The sequence below is a fragment of the Balaenoptera acutorostrata genome, chromosome 1 (genome assembly GCF_949987535.1).
Source record: "Balaenoptera acutorostrata chromosome 1, mBalAcu1.1, whole genome shotgun sequence".
Lineage (NCBI taxonomy): Eukaryota > Metazoa > Chordata > Mammalia > Artiodactyla > Balaenopteridae > Balaenoptera > Balaenoptera acutorostrata.
In genome coordinates, this window is record NC_080064.1 from 31,896,941 (window position 1) to 31,922,397 (window position 25,457).

General features: G+C 40.7%; 1 pseudogene; it reads right to left on the bottom strand.

Annotated features, from left to right (window-relative positions):
- Positions 1–5,938: 5,938 nt before the first annotated feature.
- Positions 5,939–6,457, bottom strand: LOC103015322 (bMERB domain-containing protein 1-like; annotated as a pseudogene).
- Between the last annotated feature and the right edge of the window lie 19,000 nt (positions 6,458–25,457).

The following is a 25,457-nucleotide window of genomic DNA, read 5'->3' on the forward strand; positions in this document are numbered from 1 at the left end:
AGATAATTAATAAGAACCTACTGTATAGCACAGGGAACTCTACTCAATACCCTGTAATGACCTGTATGGGAAAAGAATCTAAAAAAGAGTGGATAGGGGCTTCCCTGGTGGCGCAGTGGTTGAGAGTCTGCCTGCCAATGCGGGCTACACGGGTTCGAGCCCTGGTCTGGGAGGATCCCACATGCCACGGAGCGGCTGGGCCCGTGAGCCACAATTGCTGAGCCTGCGCGTCTGGAGCCTGTGCTCCGCAACAAGAGAGGCCGCGATAGTGAGAGGCCCGTGCACCGCGATGAAGAGTGGTCCCCACTTGCCGCAGCTGGGGAGAGCCCTCGCACAGAAACGAAGACTCAACACAGTCATGGATAAATAAATAAATAAATAAAAGAACGTGAATTTCTTAAAAAAAAAAGAGTGGATATATGTATATTTATAACTGATTCACATTGCTGTACAGCAGAAACTAGCATGACACCGTAAATCAACTATACTCCAATAAAAATTAATTTTAAAAAATAAGTAGGAAAAAATGAAAAAAATCAAGATAGTGGCCATTCTGATGTAGAGGGAAGAGTTGGGATCGGGGGACAAAACACATTAGCAGCTACAAAGAGACTTTTAATATTACTTCTTATGCTTGGTAAACGTTCTTTTTATTTTTAGTATTTTATCACCATGAACAATTTCACTGTAAACATCTTGTAATGGACTGAATTGTGTCCCTTCCCAAAACTCATATGTTGAAGTCCTAACCCCAATGTGACTTTATTTGTAGATGGGTTATTTAAAGAGGTAATTCAGGTTAAGCGAGGTCATAGGGGTGGGGCCCTAATCCAATGGACTGGTGTCCTTACAAGAAGAAGCAGGGGTGCAGTGCACAAGAAAGGCCATGTGAGGACACAGCTAGAAGGTGGTTGAATACAAGCCAAAGAAAGAGAGGCTTCAGGAGAAACCAAACCTGCCAGCACCTTGATCTTGGACTTCCACCCTCCAGAACTGTGAGAAAATAAATTTCTGTTGTTTAAGTCACCCAGTCTGTGGTATTTCGTTATAGCAGTCCAAGCAAACTAATATACCCATTATTATACATTTGTCTTTATATATGAGTGCTTTTATTTGTATTGAATAGATTTTACAGGGGTTGGATCGATGGTTGCATATTTTTAATTATAGAAGCTGCTGCCAGGTGGCTTTCCAAAAAGAACTTAAAAAATTTACGTTTATGACAGCAATATGTAAGGGTTACTTTTTCCTCAAAACCCCTCCAAAAAAAAAAAAACCCCTCCAGTAATAGGTGCTATTGATCTTTTTAATATTTACTGGTCCAATGGGTCTAAAGTAGTATTTCATTGAACTTTAATTTACATTTCTCTAACGTGTGAGTTTGAACATCTTTTCAAATGGCTGTAGGTCATTAAGATTTGCGCCTCTGTGAATTATCTCTTCCTGACTTTCGCTCATTTTAAGTGGATTATTCTTTTCTTTTCTTATCAGTTAGTGAGATCTTTATATTATAAATATTAATTCCCTATGCATAAGCCCAAAATTGAAAATATGTATTTTTCTAACCTATTTCTCATCAGTTAATCTGTTTACAATTTTTTAAGCATACAAAAGAGCTTAAGGGCTTCCCTGGTGGCGGAGTGGTTAAGAATCCACCTGCCAATGCAGGGGACACATGTTCGAGTCCTGGTCTGGGAAGATCCCATATGCCACGGAGCAGCTAAGCCCTTGTGCCACAACTAATGAGCCTGTGCTCTAGAGCCTGCAAGCCACAACTATTGAGCCCACGTGCCGCAACTACTGAATCCCGCATGCCTATAGCCCGTGCTCCGCAACAAGAGAAACCACCACAATGAGAAGCCTGCTCACCACAACGAAGAGTAGCCCCTGCTCGCCACAACTAGAGAAAAGCCCATGCACAGCAACGAAGACCCAATGCAGTCAAAAAACATAAATAAACAAAATAAATAAATTTATTAAAAAAAAGAGAGCTTTATTTTTACATGATAAAATATGTCTGGGCTTCCATGGTGGCACAGTGGTTAAGAATCTGCCTGACAATGCAGAGGACATGGGTTTGAGCCCTGGTCTGGGAAGATCTCACATGCCACGGAGCAAATAAGCCCATGCACCACAACTACTGAGCCTGCGCTCTAGAGCCCATGAGCCACAACTACTGAGCCCACATGCCACAACTACTGAGCCCCTGTGCCACACCTACTGAAGCCCACGCGCCTAGAGCCTATGCTCCACAACAAGAGAAGCCACCGCAATGAGAAGTCTGTGCACCTCAATGAAGAGTAGCCCTTGCTCTCCACAAATAGAGAAAGCCCGCATGCAGCAACAAAGACCCAATGCAGCCAAAATTAATAATAAAATGAAAAAATAAATTTAAAAAAATATATGTCTATCTTTTCCTTACAGCTTCCGCATTTCCAGTATTGGCTAGGAAGATCTGCCTCACTCCTAGATTGTTCATAATATCTCCTGTTTTCTTTGCAGGGTTTTATGATTTCATTTTTCTACTGCCATTTTTTTTGCAGTTTGATAAAATTTTAAACTTTTTTTTAATTGAAGTACGATTAATTTACAATGTTCTGTTAGTTTCACCTGTACAGCAAAATGATTCAGTTTTATATATATATTTTTTCTTTTTCAGATTCTTTTCCATTATAGATTATTACAAGAAGAATTTTAAACTTCTATTTATTCTATGTGCTTGAAGCAGACATAATTATCTCTGAAAGTTCTGAATGACAAAATTGACAATGGGGTGTTCTGCTTGAGAAGACTGTATCCCATAGGTCATTTCTCTTTGGCCAGTGTCCCAAGTATATTCCACAGATCCTAGTCTCATTAGATGATCCCGAAAGAAGGGTTTCTTGGTTAATTAAGTGTAGAAAATGTTTCATATTATAAACTGTCCCTTGAAGAGTCACAGGGCATGTCAGCATCATAAGGCTCTAACAAGTCCTGTAACAAACAGACACGTCTGTTCAACTTTGCTTCACCTAGCACTTCCCAAGCTTGTCAGACCTCTTTTCTGTAACATTTCCCATTATGCCTGCTAACATGTTCATCCTCCAAATTAGCAATGCCCTCTAGAAATAGCTTTGGGGACTAAATAGGATATTTCTTGCCAAATTTACTTACAAAATAAATGTACTGTTGTTTAATACATCTTATGGGATAAAGCTGGAGAAGGAGATTTTGTTATATTGTTACAGGTCACATTATGGCTAACTTTCCCCTGATTACCATTCTTCTTCTTCTTTTTTTTTTTAAACAACACAAATTTATTATCTCAGTTTCCACGTGTAAGGAGTCTGGGTACTGGTTAGCTGATACCTCTGCTCAGTACCTCACAGTGTTGAAGTAGGATACAATCAAGGTGTCGAAGGGGGATACAATCTTATCTGAAGCTCACTAAATGTTGGCAGAGTTCATTCAGTTCCTTATGGTTGTCAGACTGAGGTCCTTGTTTTCTTGCTGTCTGTCATCTGAGGGCCGTTGTCATTATTCTTGAAAATGGAGATTATATTAATTATCTATTGCTATATAACAAACTAACCCCCAAATTTAGTGGCTTACAGCAACAATAAACTACTATATCTTGGAGTGTTTGTGAGTCAGAAATTCAGGAGCAGCTTGGCTGGAACATTCAGGATCTTTCATGAGGTTGCAATAAAGATGTCAACTAGGAACTTCCCTGGTGGTCCAGGGGGTAAGACTCCACACTCCCAACGCAGGCAGTCCAGGCCCAATCCCTGGTAGGGGAATTAGATCCTGCACACATGCCGCAACTGAGAAGTCTGCATGCCACAACTAAGACACAGAGCAGCCAAAATATAAATAAATAAATGATGTTAACTAGAGTAATAGTCATCTGGAAGCTTGACTGGGATTATAGGATCTGCTTCCAAGTGGCAAGGTGGTGTCAGCTGTTGGTAGGAGGCCTCAGTTCCACTCCATGTGAGTATCTCCCAGGGCTACATAGTGTCCTCATAAAATAGTGACTGACTTCCTCAAAAGCAAGTTACCAAAGGGACCAAAGCAGAAGAGACAATGTCTTTTATGACCTATTCTCAATAGGTTCATACTATCACTTTGGTAGAATTCTATTGATCTCACAAGTCAGTCTTTATCAAATGTGGGAGGGGACACACAAGGGCATGAATATCACAAGGCCAGGAATGTTGCTAAGAGAGTAAATCTTAAATGTTCTCACCACACACACACAAAAGTAATTATGTGTTATATATTAGTGACATATATGTGTAATTATACATCACTAACATTGTGATAATCGTTTTGCAATATATAGGCATACCATATCATCAAGTTATACCCCTTAAATTTATACAGTGTTATACAATCAGATCTCAATAAAGCTGGGAAAAAATTTAAATAATAAATAAATATCACAAGGCGAGGATTATTGGGCGCCATCTTGGAGGCTGCTACCACAGAGATGCTGAACTATTTTTTTTTTTAAATATTAATGAAGAGTGTTTAATGTTTACAAAGAGCTTTTAATGATGTGGCAGAACGATAGTGATACTATGATAAGTGGAAAAAGAAAACTGTTATAGAATGGTACAATAGGATGCCAATCATGAAAAAAAATTCATAAAAAAAGACAGAGAGGAAATATGCCAAAATGTCAGAGTGGCTGGAGGAATGATGGGAGTTAAAAAAACAAAAACACTTCTTTATACGTTCTGTACTTTTTAAATGATTAACTATGTACACGGGTTACTTCTATAGTCAAGAAAAAAGTAAAAACTTTAAAAATGCTGTGTACATGGTTTCCATTTTTATTTTCTCTGATGGATGATTGCACATCAGCAAATCTTGAGTTATGCTAACTACTTAGGCCGGTCACGACACACACACACACACGTACAGAGAGGTCACATGGGCTGTGCCGGGCTGGCTGTAGCAAATGTACATCAAGTTACACAGGTGGAATTGTTAGGCTGGTTAAAATACACCACCGAATGATGGGACACGGTTGGGTCAGGCCGCCTCTCCTGCCTGCCATTGTTGTTTGCGGAGGTCTGTGTGTTAGGCTGGTGAGTGGCGTCCTGCTGGCACTCCGTCCATCCGGTGGCCCCCGGGGGTGGAGAGTGCCTGGGTCAGCATCTGCTCTGGGTCCCTTCTCATCTGCCCTTGCCTCGAGTTGGAGCTCCCAGCTCTCTGCTACCTCTCCCAAGTACTAGGTGTGCTTCAGCCGGGGCCCCATCCCCACTCTGCTCCACACACCTGGGACAGACGTTGCAAGGGAAGGAAGAGCCAAGAGCGAACGGACACACTCCTGATACAAGCCGTGCCCAGACACAGGAGGGGAGGAAGCGGGAGATGTGACCACGACACCACACACAAGCTCAGTCTTTACAGATGGGCCCTCTGTGTCTCCAGACACGTGGGCTGTGTGGAGCCCTCCAGGGCACAGCCCCTGGGAGAGGACAGATCGGGGGTGGAGCCGTTTGGGGCAGCCTGACAGCAGAACTAGGAGGGTGGATGGGGGATGTGTCCAACATGGTGCTAGACTGTTGAAAAGTCACAACTATACACACCTGGGGATCATGCCCCCTCCCAGTTCATTCGCACAGTGGGTTAGATACAGCTAGATAGAAGTGGAGATATACTTTTTCGAGGGAGGACGTTTCCTGGTGGTTGGATAAACAGTGAGACAGACTCCTGGGTTCGGCATGCTCTGGGGAGGGCCATGCGACGGTGAGGGATTCCCTATTGCTACACTCTGTACAGGGCGGCCGGGCCCACCCCCCGCACCCACGGCCCCTGGCGGCAGTCATGGGCTTGCCTTCAATCCCTTCCGCCTTGGAGAGCTCTTGGGCCCCGGTGAAATGGGGGCTATGAAGACAAGAGGGTGGGAGGGGGGTCCCCGTGGCCCCGGGGGCACCCCATGTGGGGGCTACATGATATTGCACTGGGTGGCCCTGCAGCAATCCTTGATGAGCGCCAGCCCCGTCTTGGCTACCGTGGGCTTGCTAGGTGGGGGCTCGGCTTTCTTTTGTGCTCAGGAGCTGGCTGGAGATTTGGTTACTTTGTCTAGAGGTTTTAACTTGATTCTCAGAAAATCGGCCATTTCCTTGTCTTCTTCTTGCTCCCTTAGCTGCTCAACCTCTGCATCGTCCACCAGGAAGTCCCTCTTCTGCACCAGTTTGTGGATCTTCTGGATTAGCTCATCCTCTCTCTGCTTCTGCAACTTGGTTTTTTCTTTTTCTGGGATGGCGACCAAGTTCTGCAGCTCCTGCTTCAAGTCCATGATGTCGTTGCAGAGCTAGATGTCATCCATCATAAACCTGAGTGCAGACTCCCGCCGGACCAAGACTTCCCAGAGACGCTGGATTTTCACCATCTCCAGCTCGATCTCCTCTGGCATCATGGTTGTCTCTGCCATGGAGATGATGTCCAGCTGATCCATGGAGGTTCAAGAAAACATTATTCATAACAGTCATGAAGTGGAAACAATCCAAATATCCATAAATCCATGAATAAAGAAATGGTGCAACAGCATATTCATTGTTCTCATGGCATATTAATCTGAACTATTTTGAAAATAAATGTTTCCCTCTCACCTCAGTCTCTGACATAGTAAACTGGAAATTAATGTGTACATACAACTGAATGAGACTAAAGAATTAAAAAGAGGGATTTCTGTGGTGGTGCAGTGGTTTAGAATCTACCTGCCAATGCAGGGGACACGGGTTTGATCCCTGGTCCGGGAAGATCCCACATGCCGCAGAGCAACTAAGCCCGTGTGCTACAACTACTGAGCCCGAGCTCTAGAGCATGCGAGCCACAACTACTGAAGCCCACACACCTAGAGCCTGTACTCTGCAACAAAAGAAGCCACCGCAATGAGAAGCCCGCGCACCACAATGAAGAGTAGCCCCCACTCACCGCAGCTAGAGAAAGCCCACGTACAGCAACGAAGACCCAACACAACCAAAAAAAAGAAAAAAGAATTAAAAAGATTGAGAGCTAATGAAGGTCTGTTGAATTTTCTTGACAAATTACTATCGTTCAAGCATTCCTTGAAGCTCTGTCTTGATTGTACCTTGAAGGGAGGCTCTGCTCTCATTTTCTATTAGCAGATTATTCATAAACAAAATGGGTTCTGTCTATTCTACCTTTGGGCAAATGTGCACCATGTCTTTCAAGTTTGTGGCTGAAGAAATAAAAACTAAAACAAAGCAAAACAAAAAAAATTTTACTAGACTTATGGTATGCAAGTTACATGCAAAACAAAGCACGGTAGAAGTATCCCAGGAAGCCAAAGCAACCTTGAGAAAGAAAAAAAGGAGCTGGAGGAATCAGGCTTCCTGACTTCAGACTATACTACAAAGCTACAGCAATCAAAACAGTATGGTACTGGCACAAAAACAGAAGTATAGATCAATGGAACAGGATAGAAAGCCCAGAGATAAACCCACGCACCTATGGTCACCTTATCTTTGACAAAGGAGGCAAGAATATACAATGGAGAAAAGACAGCCTCTTTAATAGGTGGAGTTGGGAAAACTGGAAAGCTACATGTAAAAGAATGAAATTAGAACATTTCCTAAAACCATACACAAAAATAAACTCAAAATGGATTAAAGACCTAAATGTAAGGCCAGACACCATCAAACTCTTAGAGGAAAACATAGGCAGAACACTCTATGACATAAATCACAGCAAGATCCTTTTTGACCCCCCTCCTCGAGAAATGGAAATAAAAACAAAAATAAACAAATGGGACCTAATGAAACTTCAAAGCTTTTGCACAGCAAAGGAAACCATAAACAAGACGAAAAGAGAACCCTCAGAATGGGAGAAAATATTTGCAAATGAAGCAACTGACAAAGGATTAATCTCCAAAACACAAGCAGCTCATGCAGCTCCATATCAAAAAAACAAACAACCCAATCCAAAAATGGACAGAAGACCTAAATAGACATTTCTCCAAAGAAGACATACAGATTGCCAACAAACACACGAAAAAATGCTCAACATCACTAACCATTAGAGAAATGCAAATCAAAACCACAATGAGATATCACCTCACACAGATCAGAATGGCCATCATCAAAAAATCTATAAACAGTAAATGCTGGAGAGGGGGTGGAGAAAAGGGAACCCTCCTGCACTGTTGGTGGGAATATAAATTGATACAGCCACTATGGAGAACAGTATGGAGGTTCCTTAAAAAACTAAAAATAGAACTACCATATGACCCAGCAATCCCACTACTGGGCACATACCCTGAGAAAACCACAATTCAAACAGATACATGTACCACAATGTTCACTGCAGCACTATTTACAGTTGCCAGGACATGGAAGTAACCTAAATGTCCATCGACAGATGAATGCATAAAGAAGATGTGGCACATATATACAATGCAATATTACTCGGCCATAAAAAGAAACGAAATTGAGTTATTTGTAATGAGGTGGATGGACCTAGAGTCTATCATACAGAGTGAAGAAACTCAGAAAGAGAAAAATAAATACCATATGCTAATGCACATATATGGAATCTAAAAAAACGGTACTGATGAATCTAGTGGCAGGGTAGGAATAAAAACAGAGATGTAGAGAATGGAATTGAGGACACAGGGGGCAGAAGGGGAAGCCTGGACGAAGTGAGAGAGTAGCACTGACATATACACACTACCAAATGTAAAATGGATGGCTAGTGGGAAGCAGCTGCATAGCACAGGGAGATCAGCTCCATGCTTTATGAAGATCTAGGGGGCTGGGACAGGGAGGATGGGAGGGAGGCTCAAGAGGGAGGGGATATGGGGATATATGTATACTTATAGCTGATTCACTTTGTTGTACAACAGAAACTAACACAACATTGTAAAGCAATTATACTCCAATAAAGATACATTAAAAAAAAAAAAAAAAGAAGAAGCTACCCAGGAATTTAAAGCTTATCAGCATCTCAGAGTCCTCAAGCAAATTAAGCCTAATAATCCTTCCTTGTAGGTGATTTTGTGCATGTGTTAAAAAACAAAAACAAAAACAAAAAAAACAACCAAGTGTAGATCAAGGTCAATTGCAATGATTACTATAAATTTTTTCTGGACGAGACCTGATAATATTTCCCCGTTTAGATCATTTGCTTAACTATTTCAAGGTAAGTAAAGAACTAAGGACAATTTGGTTGCAGAACATTTAGATTACTCTGACTGATGTACTCTGATTCTCACCCACCTATTTACCTTAATTCCACAGATTTTATATCATCTGAATAAACTTGAAATTTAGTCTGAAAAAGAAGGTTTTCCAGACCATAAGCCTAATTATTTGATGTTTCTTTCATTTAAAGGTCATTTAGGTTCCTCCTTAATAATAATCACAAGCACTTACAGAGTACAGATTTTGTGCCAGACACTGTCCTAAGAGTTTTTACATATATGTTTACTCATAAATCCTAAAACATAGAAGATTAAGTGATTCTAGCCAGTGGGTGGCAGAATCCAGATAATCTGGCACCAGAACCTGCTTCTCCTTAGCAAAGTATTGATCAAGGGTTTTCACATCATGTTTTATGTAAGAAGCATTGGTTGCTGTGGTGGATTAAAGACGGCTACAAATTCTTTGTCACTGTTTCCATTGAGAGGTAAAGCTATTTCCTCTCTCCTTGAATTTGGGCCGGCCTTGTAATTTGCTTTGACTAAAAGAATGTGGGGGGATTGATGCTGTTTAACTTTTGATGCAGGGGTTACAAGGTCTCTAACATCTACTTCTGGTACTTGGAACACTTCTTGGAACCCAGCTGGCATGCTCTCAAGATTGTGGAGAGGCCATGTGAAGGATGACGGAGAAACTCTGGTCAACAGCTCCAATTGTTGAGCTCCCAGTCAACTGCCAGTGAGATGAGGGAGCCATCTTCCGATGTTCCAGCCCATTTGAACCTGGCATTAATGAAGCCCCAGCTAATATCATAAAGGAGAGAAGAGCTGTCCAGCTGAGCACAGTCAACTCACAGAATTGTGAGAAATAAATAGCTATGGTGGTTGTTTAAATTCACTAAATTTTAGGAGCATTTGTTATGGAGCAATGGACAATCAAAATAGTTGATCATAATAGAATCCCCCCCACCCCATGAAGTTAAATGGCAACCAGCTAATTTAAGGCTTAAGGAAATTTGGACTTCCCTGCTGTAGCAGTGGTTAAGAATCCGCCTGCCAATGCAGGCGACACGGGTTCGAGCCCTGGTCCGGGAAGATCCCACATGCCGCGGAGTAACTAAGCCCATGCGCCACAACTACAGAGCCTGCGCTCTAGAGCCCACAAGCCACAACTACTGAGCCCGCGAGCCACAACTACTGAAGCCTGCGCACCTAGAGCCTGTGCTCCGCAACAAGAGAAGCCACTGCAATGAGAAGCCCACGCACCACAAGGAAGAGTAGCCCCTGCTCACCGCAAGTAGAGGAAGCACACAGCAACGAAGACCCAAAGCAGCAAAAAAAAAAAAAGTCTTAAGGAAATTATATTGCCAGGAAACGAAAACAAAATAAAAACTGAGATCTATTGTGCAACCCCTAAGGCAGTCTCCAGTCCCAAATATTTTACCAGTACAAGGAGTGACACTGAATCGAAACAGCTCCCTGGAGAGGAGTCCTCTCCTATCCCCCTCTCAAGGAGTATTTCTGAAGGATCCTGGACAAGGAAAATCTCTTCATGGTCATAATCCAGGATGACCAGATTCTCTAACCAAGGAATTTACTTACTGGAAGGAAGTGACCTCTACATACAGCCGCACAGGTTGTTCAGTGCACACCTGCTATCATGCGAATGGTACCCTCCAGAGGTGTAAATGTGGTGACCTGGTCAGGAAAATGAGTTAATGAATGAACATCTATGAAATGTGTAGGCCTTACCATATTCTATCAGGGCTTGGAATAAATCTGTATGTTGTATCTTATCCCCCCCCTACTTTTTCTTTTTAATTTAATTTATTTATTTATTTATTTTTGGCTGAGTTGGGTCTTCATTGCTGTGCGCAGGCTTTCTCTAGTTGCGGTGAGTGGGAGCTACTCTACGTTGTGGTGCGCGGGCTTCTCATTGCGGTGTCTTCTCTTGTTGCGGACCACAGGCTCTAGGCACACGGGCTTCAGTAGTTGTGGCATGTGGGCTCAGTCGTTGTGGCTCGCGGGCTTAGTTGCTCTGCGGCATGTGGGATCTTCCCAGACCAGGGCTCGAATCCGTGTCCCCTGCATTGGCAGGCGGATTCTTTTTTTTTTTTTTTTTAATTTTATTTATTTATTTATTTATGACTGTGTTGGGTCTTCGTTTCTGTGCGAGGGCTTTCTCCAGTTGCGGCAAGCGGGGGCCACTCTTCATCGCGGTGCGCGGGTCTCTCACTATCGCGGCCTCCCTTGTTGCGGAGCACAGGCTCCAGACGCGCAGGCTCAGTAATTGTGGCTCACGGGCCTAGTTGCTCCGCGGCATGTGGGATCTTCCCAGACCAGGGCTCGAACCCGTGTCCCCTGCGTTGGCAGGCAGATTCTCAACCACTGCGCCACCAGGGAAGCCTGGCAGGCGGATTCTTAACCACTGTGACACCCATTTTCCCCCTTTTTAAAATGAGAGTTTTAATTGATGACTGTACTAATTTGCCGGGGATGCCATAACAAAGTACTACTGACTGGATGGCTTGAACAGCAAAAGTTTATTTTCTCACAGTTGTGGAGGTTACAGTCCAAGATCAAGGTGTTGGCAGAGTTATTTTTTTCTGAGGTTCTCTCCTTGGCTTATAGATGGCCATCTTCTCCCTGTATTTTCCCTCTGTGTATGTCTGTGTCCAAATTTCCTCTTCTTGTAAGTCCACCAGTCTTATTGAATAAGGGCCCACCCCAATAATGTCTTTAATTACCTCTTTAGACTCTATCCAAATAAAGCCACATTCTGAAGTACAGAGGATTAGGTCTTCAACATATGAATTTTTGAAGACTATAATTCAGCCCACAACAAGGTCATGCTGTTTTTCCTGTACTGTTTTATATATGGTATATTGCTTATAGTTAAATGTATCATTTTGGCCATAAGTTGTAAGATCTGAATCTGATTGAGATTAGACATCACCTAGAGATTCGGTACTCAGAAATGGATTCAATAACTAGGTGTAATTTTGGATGTGAATGTGCTTGAAGTTGTATATGGTTTAATTGCATTGTATTACATACGGAATTTTTGGAAAAGTATGTGTGGGAAGAAAGAGCACGTGTGTGTGCCTATACATATGTGTGTATGTGATCGTCAGGTGGACCATAATAAATACCTGTGGTATTGCACATCTAGCACTTTTCCTTTGTTTTGGACGCTAACTCCTCCCTTCTCACAATTCATATGACTCCCATGGGAGATACCATATTTTTACATAATCACATCGCTCCTGGCCACAGTTGATTGGTCTGGGGAGGGCATTTCATTCTAGTCAGGCCAATTAAACTCCTTCTCCAGGATTTTTCAGGCTTGAATTGATAACGTTCATCCTTCTCCAGGGGTGGAAGTTGTACATTGAAAAAATTAGGACCTGCTAGTCACATTCCTGCCATGTAGAGAAAGCCAGTTACCAATAAGAGAAAATGAAGCCAATGTGCTAAAAACAAAGCAAAACAAAACAAAAAAACAGAGACAAAATAGGGAGGGAGTCCTGCAGCCCACCTGTATTCCTAACTCTCCTCTAGGCAACAGATTTGATGAGCCCAAAATATTTTTCCCATTTTGCCTAATATGGTTTGTATTGAGTTTTTCGGGGTTTTTTACAACCAAAAGAATCCTTGTCAATACAGTATGTGATGGTCAGTTTTATGTGTCAACTTGACTGGCTAAGCGGTGCCCAGATTAAACATTATTTCTGCATGTGTCTGTAAGAATGGATGGGATTTTCTGTATGAGATTAGCATTTGAATCCGCGGACTCAGTAAAGTGGTTTGCCTTCCCAAATGTGAATGGGCATCATCCAATCCATTGAGGGCCTGAATAGAGCAACAACATGTAGAAGAAGGAGGAATTCATCCTTTTTTGCTTCCTACTTGCTTGAGTTGGGACATCTTATCTTGTCTTCTCTGGCCCTCAGACTGGGATTTAAACAATCAGCTCCCCCGGTTCTCAGGCCTTTGGACTTGGACTGAATTACGTCACCATCACCGGCTTTCCTGGGTCTCCAGCTTGTAGACAGCAGACTGTGGGACTTCTCAGCCTCCCTAACTCTATGAGCCGATTTGATGTATCTATTCTTCTCCAAAGAAGCCTGACTAATATAAGTAAGATACATGACAGCACAGGTGAATACATGCTATCACTTATTACCATACTTGTGTTACCACAAAGTGTGTTCCTTAAACTGTAAATCTTGCTGGCAAAAGCCCTACCTAAGTGGGAGGATTTGTCTTCTTTATTTGTATCCATCTAGATTCTTAATTTCAAACAACAGAAACGAATTCTGCGTGTTTTAAGCAGAAAAGAAATTTATTAAAAGGATATTAAATAGCTCATAGAATCAGTGGGAGAGCTGAAGAGAAGACTCACATTCTAGGCCACACAATGAGAAACAGCTAATATCAAGGTGCAGAACTGGTCTAGTGATAAGGACACCACTGCCATGGCTACAGAACTCTGGACATGAAGACTGTGCCGATGATACAACCAGTGTTCAGTACTGGACTGACCACTACCTCTGCAGCCACTGCTTTTCCAGGAAGTGATCTTCCTGAAACCAATTTTTCTAGCCAGCTTTGAGGCAGGTGTGTTGGACTGGCAGAGCCTTGTCCACATGCTGATGCTCTAGCTGCAAGGGATGTGGAAAGGAAGTTCCTAGCACTTCAGCTTTTGTAGAGGATGATTGATAGGCCCCATAGATTAGCTTCATAACCGAGAGAATTCCCCAAATGCAGGACAGGGGGTTCCAATGCAGAGGGCCCTAAAGAAATGTCAAGTGTCCACTACACCCTTAACCTTCAAGACCGCCCCTGTCAGGGACATCAACTTGAGACTGGCCCCATATACCTCGCAGAGACTGCTGCAAACAAGACTCACACACTGTAATGATCTATGCTTAGAGCTGGTTATTGAATGGGGGTTGATTTAAGTCAGGCACAGCTTTCACCAAGAAAACTGTTATCTCTGCCACATCAGAAAACTGGGGAATTAGGAAGTTGTTGTCCCAACTATTGGTTCTGAGAACCCAACACCTTAGCCAAGATGTGGGGAAGAGGAAGCCACTGCCAGAGTGATGACACCTTAAATCCTCACATGCTGCCTCACTTCTCCCCCACTTAACTCAGTTCCAGATTCAACAAGCCCCTTAGGCATGCATCGGGGGATTTAAAACACATCCAGCTGCAAGGAGGTTTGGAAATGTAGTTCTAGCTTTCCAGCTTCTGCAGTGTAGGGAGTCAGGGTAGGAGGGGACTGGCACATATGTGGAGATAGCCATCTACCCTCTCTGCCTCAGATACTACCATTCCACCTTTATTCAATCTCTGAATGCTACTTTTTTTTTTTTTTTTCGGTGAATGCTGCTTTTTAAAAAAATTAATTTTATGCAAAGATGCTTAATATCACTAATTATTAGACAAATGCAAATCAAAACTACAATGAGGTATCACCTCACACCAGTTGGAATGGCCATCATTAAAAAGTCTACAAATAACACATGCTGGAGGGGGTGTGGAGAAAATGGAACCCTCCTACAATGTTGGTGGGAATGTAAATTGGTGCAGCCACTATGGCAAACAGTATGGAGATTCCTTAAAAAAACTAAAAATAGAGTTACCATATGATCCAGCAATCCCACTCCTGGACATATACCCAGACAAAACTATGATTCGAAAAGATACATGCACCCCTATGTTCACAGAAGCACTATTTACAATAGCCAAGTCATGGAAGTAACCTAAATGTCCACTGACAGATGAATGGATAAAGAAGATGTGGTATATATATACAATGGACTATTACTCAGCCATAAAAAAGAATGAAATAATGTCATTTGCAGCTACATAAATGGACCTAGAGATTATCATACTAAGGGAAGTAAGTCAGACAGAGAAAGACAAATATCATCTGATATCCCTTATATGTGGAATCTAAAACAAATGATACAAATGAACTTATTACAACAAAGAAACAGAATTACAGACATAGAAAACAAACTTATGGTTAGCGGGGGTAGGGGGAGATAAATGAAGAGTTTGGGATTAACATATACACACTACTGTATATAAAATAGGTAAACAATAAGGGCCCACTGTATAGCATAGCGAACTGTACTCACTATCTTGTAATAACATATAATGGAAAAGAATCTGAAAAAGAACACACACACACACACACACACATATATAATAGCTGAATTACTTTGCTGTACATCTGAAACTAACACAACATTGTAAATTAACTATACTTCAATTTTTAAAAAATTATTATTTTTAAAAATATTTATTTATTTATTTGGTTGCATCAGGTCTTTATTTATTTGGTTGCAGGCGGGCTCCATAGTTGTGGCATGTGAACTCTTAGTTGCAGCATGCATGTGGGATCTAGTTCCCGGACCAGGGATCGAACCTGGGCCCCCTGCATGGGGAGTACGGAGTCTTAACCACTGCACCACCAGGGAAGTCCCTAAAAATTATTCTTAATAGGCAATACATTCACATAGTAAAACAATTCAAACACTGTCAACAGTATGCAATGAAAAGTACCCTCCTCTATCCTCCAATCCTGCAGTTTTCCTCCCAAGAATAATTGACTTCTACCAGTTTCCTGTTTATTGTTCCAAAGATTATCTAAGGGTATGTGAATGTACACCTCTCCCTTTTTGTTTTACGTGTATGGAGTATAAAATACACACTTTTTTTCTAATCTACTTTCTTTAAAATTTTTTAAATTTTAAAATAAATTTATTTATGGCTGCGTTGGGTCTTCGTTGCTGCGCACGGGTTTTCTCTGGTTGCGTCGAGCGGGGGCTGCTCTTCGTTGCAGTGCACGGGCTTCTCATTGCGGTGGTTTCTCTTGTTGCAGAGCACGGGCTCTAGGCACGTGGGCTTCAGTAGTTGTGGCTCGTGGGCTCAGTAGTTGTGGCTCACGGGCTCTAGAGCACAGGCTCAGCAGTTGTGGCGCACGGGTTTAGTTGTTCTGCGGCATGTGGGATCTTCCTGGACCAGGGCTCAAACCTGTATCCCCTGCATTGGCAGGCGGATTTTTAACCACTGCGCCACCAGAGAAGTCCTAATCTACTTTTAATAGCCAGTGAGAGTGAAGAGTCCTGGAGAAGATAAGGACAGTCTGACAATAAAGAGAGCTCCATTTCTTTTTCGCACAGTTTTTGTTTTTTTTTAAAAATCTTTATTTCTTATAAAATATTGCAAAATATTTAAACAATACAAAAAATGAAAACAAAAAAATGAGTGTGTCCCTCAAGCACATTTCCGAAAAACAACTACTCTAATCAGTTTGTGTATCTATCTATCTATCTATCCCTGCGTGTGTATGGTTTTTATAGCTTTGAACTTCTTCCTCTACATTGTTCTAAGTTCTTTGCTGGCCAGAGTGTTGGTTCTGAATTTACCTTACAGCCCTGTAAGCTATTAAGACAATGGTTACAGCTTTAATTAATTCCTTAAATCGTGCGTCTCTACTGAGACTCCTCAAAGCAAACAAACATGCTTGATCTAACTGTGCGCTTGCTGCTCCTTGGTGGCAGACTCTTGATATTCAAGCTCCAATATTCCCTCTCGGATTCTGCCAAACTTCTCTAGGCAATTTCTGCAATTAATTCTGCATGTATTCCCTAATGCAGTGGAATCCTGTTTTTTGTCCTCCCAGACTCCTCCCTCACTTCTGATCACAGACCTGTAACTCCCTGGGACACAGGGATGCGAGCATTACCCAAAACAGGTGAATCAGCATTTTCCCTGAGATTTTTCAAAGCAGAGTTGGGAGAAAGATGCTCCTTTCCTTTCTGGTTAAAATACTGTGATTATGTGACTCTGGAACTGTTGGCAGCCACAAATCCACCTTCAAGGTGAAATCAGAGTTATCGTCCATAGCAATTCAACTATGTATTAATAAGTTATTTGTTTGTTTGGTTGGTTGTTTTGGCCATGCCATGTTGGCAGGTGGGATCTTAGTTCCCCGGACCAGGAATCGAACCCGTGACCCCTGCAGTGGAAGCAAGGACTCTTAACCACTGGACAGCCAGGGAAATCCCATGTATTAATAAGTTTTTATAACAGCTTGTTTGAGATATAATTCACTTCACAGGGATAAGACCAGCAAATTCTTTAGTATATAACAGGTAATATTTACCCTTTGCCATATTCTTTAGTATATAACAGGTAATATTTACCCTTTGCCAGGTTTAGGGATTAGGGAGTGGATATCTTTGGGGGCCATGGTTTAGCCTACCACATAGCATAATAATGCAATGTACCTCATAGAGCTATTGTGAGCATTAACAGAGTAAACATATGTAAAACTTGCATGTAAATATCTCTCAATAAATATTGGCTACTGTTTTTATTATTCATTTCTGAAAGGTACCTTCTTGTTTTTTGGCCTGAGCACCCTTCCTATTTTGAGGGAATGTCCAATTTATGGTCTCAGTGGGAGGGAGAAGCCCAAACTATATGACAGAAGGTTGAAGGGAGACAGGTATTTTCCTTCTCTCGCCCCTATCAACTGGCCATGGGCCAATAACCAGTAAGATGCTCAAGGCTGGGACACTGGACACTTGTAAAGATTCAATTTGTGATTCTGAAAGCCTGCAGCAATGATATCAAGATTCTGGCAGTAACAAATATCCAGTGGTTGTGTCATGGTCATACTTTTCTTAGTTTGGTCAAGCACTATCTGATATGGTGCCCTTATTGGTCAGAACTCTCATTCTAGACCACTTGATAGTGTTCAGCTTCTACTCAATATATTCAAAGTAGTTACATAATGGTTTTTTTGAGTTCAAATTGTTAATATCTGCAATATGCTGGAAATCCTATTCTTTACGATATTTCATCTGAGTGAAAAAATTTAAATGTCAGCTTAAATATATGCATAGGAGTATACAATTTTTCAAAATTTTCTTAGAAGATATGAAAGCAAAACAGTTTGCTCACTGCCCAACTTCTTTCTTTGTTGGAGTCCCATTGCAAATAATGGGAAGAAAGGTTGTGGGTTACTGAGGGAAACTTTCGAACTTTATTAATAAGAGCTGTGCTAAGCATTTGAGATACATTACTCAGTTATTTTTGACAATTGACCTGTAATGTAGGTTCATTTTACAGGTGGGCAAATTAATACTCAGAGAAGTTGTGACTGGCCTAGGCTAACACAAGTGGTCAATAACAGAGCTGGGATTTGAAACCACATCTACCAGGTGCCCAGGTCTGTGTCTTAACGTCACTCTGCTACATGGCAGAGAGAAGAGAGTCTTCCACTGTCTCCCATCTCTGGGAATGATAATAGCTGCACCAGCAGTGGCCAGCAGCAGGGTCAGTCAGAGCCACACCAACAGAGAGGAGACACAGGATCAGCTCAGGAAGGGATGGTAAGAAGCCCCAAAGCACTGTGGTACCTGTTGCCAAGTTTCTGTAACCCAACAAAGGAAGCCAGAAGGACCTCTGGTAACCTAAGAAAAGTCACCATTCCCATACCACATTGAGAGCTAGGAAGGGGAGCCTCTCCTGTCCTGTCCTGTCTTGGGCGGGGAAGGAGTGGGGGGACGACACAGTTGCTACCGGATAATTATTCCACCTTTGTTCCATGATCCTCTAAACGTTCGTGGTATTTAGCGACCTCTCTCTTTTTCTCCCTTTTATTTGTCATCCTCTACCAACTTTCTAGTCACTCCCCCTCAGAAGGAACATAGTATAGTGGCTGATTCATGGACTCTGACCCAGACTTTTTGAATCCTGGCCCTAACTCCTTTTTAGGTGTGCCATCTTGGATGACTTAGGTAATTTCTCCATACCTTAGTTTCCTTTTAAAAATCCTACCATGTAAATTTGCATACTTCTGATCCATGCTTTTTAATAGCTGCAGTAAATGTACCATACTTTACTCAATCACTGCTTGAATGATGAATATTCTCTTTAATCTCAGTTTGGCCGTTGCGAACAATGTGGCAATAAACATCGAAGTAGATATATTCCAGTGCTTTTCTTTCTTAGGGTGTCTACCCAGAAGTGGGATTTGTAAAAGAAAAGGTATGTTTTTATTTTTAACAGATGTTGCTGAAATGCTTTCCTGGAAAAGACTCTACCAGTTTACAGCAATATATAATAATTCCTCTTTTTCAGCAATCCCACCAGCAATAAATATTTTCTGAATTTTTTAACTTTCACAGTTCGATAAATATAAAGTGATATCTTATTGTTACTTTATTTTGCATTTCTCTGGCTATTAGTGAGACTTAGCACTTCTTATATGCTTCTCGTCCATTCAGACTTGTTCTTCCGTGAATTACTTCATCACATTCTCTGTCCGTTTTTTCTACAGGGTTATCAGTCCCCTTCTTGTCTGTTTGTAGGTATTCCTCTCATGTTATAAATATTAACTTTCTACTCTCTCTATTGAATTTTCCTCCCAGATTTGTTGTCTCTTTTATAAATTCATTTAAAAGGTTTCATTTGGTCAAGTTGTTCTTTTATTCTATAATCTCTGAGTCTGCTACCCTCCTACCTCATACCTAGATTGTACATATGGTCTCCTACATTTTCTTTCTTTTTTAAAACATATACAAAATAAAAATAGTTGCTTTTATTTTTAAATGTTTTCCTCTTTAAATTATGTAAACATATTCAAATTTCACCAAAACGTTTTAAGCACCTGCAGTTTACACAGCTACTTTACCGGGGAAGGTGTCTTTTTTCCCCCTAGATTTACTGAAATATGATTGACAAAAATTGTATATATTTAGGTTGTACAACATGATTTTTTAAAGGTGTACAACAGGATGATTTTTTTTTTTTTTGGTTGGGCCGCACGGCTTGTGGCAATCTTAGTTCCCCAACCAGGGATCAAACCTGGGCCCTCAGCAGTGAGAGCACAGGAGTCCTAACCACTGAACTGCCAGAGAATTCCCAGGGATGAATCAATATTGGTATGCATTGTGAAATGATCATCACAATCAAGTTAATTAACACACCCATCATTTCACATAGTTACCTTTTTTATGTGCTATAGTGAGAACACTTAAAGTCTGCTCTCAGCAAATTTTAAGTATACAGTGCAATATTATTAACTACAGTCACTATGTTGTATGTCAGATCCCCTCCTAGATTTTCTTCTAAGATTTTTATTATTTTATTTTATGTTTATATCTAAATGATAATATTTAAACCATGTTTTGAAATTGTATGAGATGGGGTCAAATTATTTTCTTCCGTATATAGAACCAGATTTACAGCATCATTTACTAGAGGAACCATGTTTTTCCCTCTGACTATGACAAATGACAGTGTTGTCATATGCTGAACTCTCTTATATTCTAATATCTAGTTCTAGATATTCTATTACTTTCCAATGGTATATTTTTATGCCCATGTTGTATTAATTTGATTACAGCAGTTTTCTGAGTTTTCTGGTATCTAGTTAAGCAAGTAGTCTCCCTTCATTGTACTTAATTTTCATACTTTTCTTGATTATTCTAGGTTATATAGTCTTCCATATGGGTTTAAGATCATTTTAACAATTCAGTTCAATAGATTTTTTAAAAAACTGTCTGTCAGGACTTCCCTGGTGGTGCAGTGGTTAAGAATCCGCCTGCCAATGCAGGGGACACGGGTTCAAGCCCTGGTGCGGGAAACTCCCACATGCCGCAGAGCAGCTAAGCCCGTGCACCACACTACTGAGCCTACGCTCTAGAGCCCATGCTCCGCAATGAAGAGTAGCCCCCGCTCGCTGCAACTAGAGAAAGCCTGCGTGCAGCAATGAAGACCCAACGCAGCCAAAAATAAATAAATAAATTTATTTTTTAAAAAATAAAATTAAAAAAAAACAACTGCCTGTCAGTATTCTAACTGGAATTGCATTAAATATAAATATTTTAAAAATATTTTTGTTTTTATAACATTGTTTTCTTATCCAAGAACACATAACTTTCCATTTGTCTAGCTCTAATTTTATGTTGTTCAATAAGATTTAATCATATTCTTTATATATGACCTGTGATTTTGTTCAACTTATTCCTAGGGTATTTTTTTTCTTTTTTTCCTTTTCTTGTTGTGGCAAAATACATATAACACAAAATTTACCATCTTAACCTTTTTTTTTTTTTTTTTTTTTAATTTTTGGCTGTGTTGGGTCTTCGTTTCTGTGCGAGGGCTTCCTCCAGTTGCGGCAAGTGGGGGCCACTCCTCATCGCGGTGCGCGGGCCTCTCACTATCGCGGCCTCTCTTGTTGCGGAGCACAGGCTCCAGACGCGCAGGCTCAGTAATTGTGGCTCACGGGCCTAGTTGCTCCGCGGCATGTGGGATCCTCCCAGACCAGGGCTTGAACCCGTGTCCCCCGCATTAGCAGGCAGATTCTCAACCACTGCGCCACCAGGGAAGCCCATCTTAACCATTTTTAAGTGTACAGTTCAGTGGTATTAAGTACAATCACATTGTTGTGCAACCATCACCACCATCCATCCCCATAAATCTTTTCATCTTGTAAAACTGAAACTACATCCATTAAACAATAACTCCCCATTTCCTCCCTTCCCCCAGCCCCTGGCAACCACTATTCTACTTTTCATCTCTATGATTTAACTACTCTAAGTACCTTACATAAGTGGAATCATACAGTATTTGTCTTTTTGTGACTGACTTATTTCACTCAAGGTTTATCCATGTTTTTGTAGCATATTGCAGAATTTCCTTCCCTTTTAAGGCCGAAAAATATTCCATTGTTTGTATGTACCACATTTTGGTTATCCATTTATAAGTCAGTGGATACTTGGGTTGCTTCCATGTTTTAGCTATTGTAAATAATGCTGCTATGAATACGGGTGCATGAATGTCTCTTCAAGATCCTGCTTTTGATTATTTTGAGTATATACTCAGAAGTGGAATTGATAGATCATATAGTAATTCTGTTTTTAACTTTTTGAGCAACTGCCATACTGTTTTCTGCAGTTGCTATACCATTTTACATTCCCATCAATAATGCACAAGGGTTCCAACTTCCCTACATCCTCACCAACATTTGTTATTTTCTATTTTTTTATAGTAGCCATCTTAGTGAGTGTGAGGTGTTATATCATTATAGTTTTAATTTGCATTTCCCTAATGACTAGTGATGTTGAACATCTTTCCATGTGCTTACTGATAATTCATATATATTCTTTGGGAAAGGTCTATTCAAGTCCTTTGCCCATTTTTGAATCAGTTTTTTGTTGTTGTTGTTGAGTTTTAAAACTTTTCTATGTACACTGGATATTGATTCCTCATCAGATATATGATTTGCAAACATTTTCTCCCATTTGTGGGTTGCCTTTTTACTCTGTGGATAGTGTCTTTTGATGCACAAATTTTAAAAATTTTCATGAAGTCCAATTTGTCTATTTTTTCTTTTGTTGCTAGTGCCTTTGATGTCATACCCAAGAAATCCTTACCAAATCCAAGGTCATGAAGATTTTGTCCTATGTTTTCTTCTAAGAGTTTTATTGTCTTAGGTCTTACATTTAGGTCCTTGCTCCATTTGGAATTAATTTTTGTATACAATGTTAAGTAAGTGTCCAACTTTATTCTTTTGCATGTGGATATCCAGTTTTCCTAGCACCATTTGTTGAAAAGACTGTTCTTTCCCCATTGGCACCTTTGTCAAAAATCATTTGATCATACATGTGAGGGGGTATTTCTGGGCTCTCTGTTCTATTCCATTGGTCTGTATATCTGTCTTTATGCCAATAACACACTGTTCTGATTATTGTAGCTTTGTAGCTAAGTTTTAAAACAGAAAGTGTGAGCCTCCAGTCTGTTCTTCTTTTTCAAGATTTTTTGGCTATTCCAGTCCCTTGAGATTCACTATGAATTTTAGGATGCGTTTTTCTATTTTGGCAAAAAAATGTCATTGAGATTTTGATAGAGATTGCATTGAATCTGCAGACCGCTTTGGGTAGTATTGACATTTTAACAATATTAAGTCTTCCAATCCATGAACGTGTGACATGTTTTCATTAATTTATGTCTTCTTTAATTTTTTTCAGCAATGTTTTGTAGTTTTCATTGTACAAGTCTTTCACTTCCTTGGTTAAATTAATTCTTAAGTATTTTATTTTTGGATGTTATTGTAAATGGAATTGTTCTTGTAATTTCCTTTTGAGATTATGAAATCATTTTCTATACACTGTGTACAGAAAATGATTTTTGTGTGTTGAGTTTGCATCCTGCTACTTTGATAAATTCATTTATTGTTCTAACGAAGTCTTTAGGGTTTTCTACATATAAGATCATATCACCAGCAAACAAATAATTTTGCTTCCTCCTTTCCAATTTGGATGACTTTATTTCTTTTTCTTGCCTAATTGCTTTGGTTAGAACTACAGTACTATGTTGAATAGATGTGGCAAAAGCAGGCATTCTTCCCTTGTTCCTGATATTAGAGGAAAAGCTTTTAGTCTTTCACCACTGAGTATGATATTTGCTTGTATTGTGTTGAGGTAATTTCCTTCTAATCCTATTGTGCTGAGTGTTTTTATCATGAAAGGGTGTTGAATTTTGTCAAATGCTTTTTCTGCATCAATTGAGATAATGATGGGGTTTTTTCTTCATTTTGTTGATGTGGTGTATTACAGTGATCAATTTTTGTATGTTGAACCATTCTTACATTCCAGAATAAATCCCACTGGGTCATGGGTGTTTTTAGTATGCTGCTGAATTCTGTTTGCTTGTATTTTGTTGAGAATTTTTGTATCAATGTTCATAGGGAATACTGATCTGTTCCTTGGTATTTATAGTGTTATTGAATAAAATTTTTCCCATTTCCATTTCTAGGTGTTTACTTTTTAAAAAATGTTTACCTTGTATCCACATGCCTTACCAAATTATCTTACTAATTCTAGTAGCTTTCTTGTCATTGTTGATATCAGCAAAATTAGTATCTCTTCTTTCCCAATGTTTTTATCAATGTATTACCTTGTTCTAATCCATATGGTAGTAACTTCAAGGCAATATTTAATAACAATGGTGATTGTGGTCATCCCTGTCATATTTTAACTGAAATAGTTCAGGAATTTGCCATTTGGAATGCTGCTCTTCGTTGGTTAAAGATACTTTTTTTTTCTTTTCATGTTTAAGAAATTTATCTCCACTTCTTAATGTTAATTTTTCCTTTTTATTATTTATTTATTCAGATGAATGTGGTTCTCATGTATATTAGAGGACTCGAATTTGCCTGTGCCTAACTGATAAGGTGAGCTTGCTTTTGGCATGTGATTAGAGCAAACTGCACATTCTTGTTAAGAATGACTATTGAGGGACTTCCCTGGTGGTCCAGTGGTTAAGAGTCCACACTCCCAGTTCAGAGGGTCTGGGTTCGATTCCTGGTCAGGGAACTAGATCCCACATGCTGCAACTAAGAGCCTGCATGCCAGGACTTCCCTGGTGGCACAGTGGTTAAGAATCTGCCTGCCAATGCAGGGGACATGGGTTTGATCCCTGGTCTGGGAAGATCCCACATGCTGCCGAGCAACTAAGCCCATGCGCCACAACTACTGAGCCTGTGCTCTAGAGCCCATGAGCCACAACTACTGAGCCCGAGCACCACAAGTACTGAAGCCTGTGTGCCTAGAGCCCATGCTCTGCAACAAGAGAAGCCACCACAATGAGAAGCCCACACACCACAATGAAGAGTAGCCCCTCCTCGGGCTTCCCTGGTGGTGCAGTCATTAAGAATCCACCTGCCAATGCAGGGGACACAGGTTTGAGCCCTGGTCCGGGAAGATCCCACATGCTGTGGAGCAACTATGCCTGTGTGACACAACTATTGAGCCTGCACTCTAGAGCCCATGAGCCACAACTATGGAGCCCATGTGCCACAACTACTGAAGCCTGCGCACCTAGAGCCCATGCTCTGCAACAGGAGAAGCCCCTGCTCGCTGCAACCAGAGAAAGCCCGCGCGCAACAACGAAGAACCAATGCAGCCAAAAATAAATAAATAAAATAAATAAATTTATTTTTAAAAAAAGAGTAGCCCCTGTTAGCTGCAACTAGAGAAAGCCCGCATGCAGCAACGAAGACCCAACTCAGCCAAAAAAAAAAAAAAAAGAAGGGGGCCTACATGCCGCAACTAAAAGATCCTGTATGCCACAATGAAGATCCTGTGTGTTGCAACTAAGACCCAGAGCAGCCAAATAAATAAATAAATAAATAAATATTAAAAAAAAAAAAGAATGGCTATTGAATTTTATTAAAGCCTTTCAGCATCTACTGATATCATCTTAAGAC